The sequence below is a fragment of the Anarrhichthys ocellatus genome, unplaced genomic scaffold (genome assembly GCF_004355925.1).
Source record: "Anarrhichthys ocellatus isolate YVR2014 unplaced genomic scaffold, GSC_Weel_1.0 scaffold4, whole genome shotgun sequence".
Taxonomy (NCBI): domain Eukaryota; kingdom Metazoa; phylum Chordata; class Actinopteri; order Perciformes; family Anarhichadidae; genus Anarrhichthys; species Anarrhichthys ocellatus.
In genome coordinates this window covers 811,372-812,866 of record NW_022280034.1, presented here as the reverse complement: position 1 = coordinate 812,866, position 1,495 = coordinate 811,372, and the positions used below count along the sequence as shown (strand labels likewise).

The window sequence follows — 1,495 nt, the reverse complement described above, 5'->3', positions numbered from 1 at the left end:
CACACACACACACACACACACACACACACACACACACACAAATGATCTACATTCTGGATCTTTTTAGGTTCATGTTGACATGTGAAAGTAAAAAACATCCGATAGTTCAAGAAGATAATTAGTTCTTTTTTCTTATCTTTTGTTTCTAAAAACAAACGTTGTTTACAAAGATAACTCAAATATGCACCCAGCAGAGAAAGATATGTGTACAGTCGCTTAAATGTTGTAGACCAGAAGGCAACGGAGTTTGTTTTTACAATGTAAACCTTTTTAAACTTGCATGCATACAACTAGGCCACAATGTCTTTTTCCCGGGATGCACGGATATCGATATCGGGCAGATACTGACTCAGAGGGATCGGAGACTCTTGCCAAAGGGGCCGATCTATTCAGTTCAATTTGTTGCTGCATTAAAACGATTTTAATAAAATTATAATTCCTGTTAATTTTGAAGATTTTTTTTGACCAAGTTTAATAATAAATATAAATGACGTTAATCTATTTGATGCATACAAACATTGTAGATTTTTCCCAATGTAGCCGACATGAAATCTATTTTGGTTCAGAGCATTTCTGCTGTCAGTCAGCCTGGTGAGGGCAGGTTTACCAAACATTGGTCAACGTATCAGCATTAATAATCTTCCTCAAAAATCCAGTATCAATGGAGCTGTAGCACTGAGGAAAGTATCTTGCATTTGAACAATAACTTTACCAACAAAGATGAGAGTAACAGGAAATATTACAAAATATAATACACAAATTTAACTAAATATTTACAACATTTGATTTAATACAATAAGGGTTGATGATACATAAAAACACATCTTATAAAACATACTATGTATGTACTGTAATTTCTGACTGCATATGTACCAACATCAGGACATACTATTGCTCTATACATCAACCTGGCTCCAGCACATCTAGAATAAATATATGAATTGGCTAATATGCCTTGGTGCAGTCGTGGAAATGCCCAGGGTAAAATATTATAGAGCTGCAGCTCCACGATGCACTGAGAGCCAATTAATCCTAAATAAGCCCACTAATATGCATTAACAGCACTCATCTGCCTCCTGCGTAACGCATGCTGACAGCAGATAACGTATGTCGCTGAGGTGTGTGGGTGGACCTGTGGACACTGGACAGTGGACAGCTATAGGGGACACACACAGAGAGAGAGAGTGGGCTGTGTGGACGGGATTAGTGGGCTTAATGGAAGTGATGCGGTCATGCAGACGAGACTCAGAGGAAGTCGAAGGGATTTAGGAAAGGCCGGAGCAGGAGGTGGGAAGGAAATAAATGTATATTCACTTAAATGCTGGACTTAAGTTTGAGGTGCTGGTACTTAACTTGAGTATTTTCACAGATGGAAATGATTACTTTTCCCCTGCTGATGGCTGAAATCTGACATTTACATGAAACAATCATCTACATTTTATGACAGACACAGAGAGAGAGAGAGAGAGAGAGAGAGAGAGAGAGAGAGAGAGAG

The 1,495-nt window shown here is 38.5% G+C and overlaps 1 protein-coding gene across 9 annotated transcripts in view; it reads right to left on the bottom strand.

Annotated features, from left to right (window-relative positions):
- The window catches only part of baiap2b (BAR/IMD domain containing adaptor protein 2b), a 56,614-nt gene that overhangs the window by 22,305 nt on the left and 32,814 nt on the right, over nucleotides 1-1,495 (bottom strand). The gene's annotated exons all lie outside the window — the stretch shown is intronic.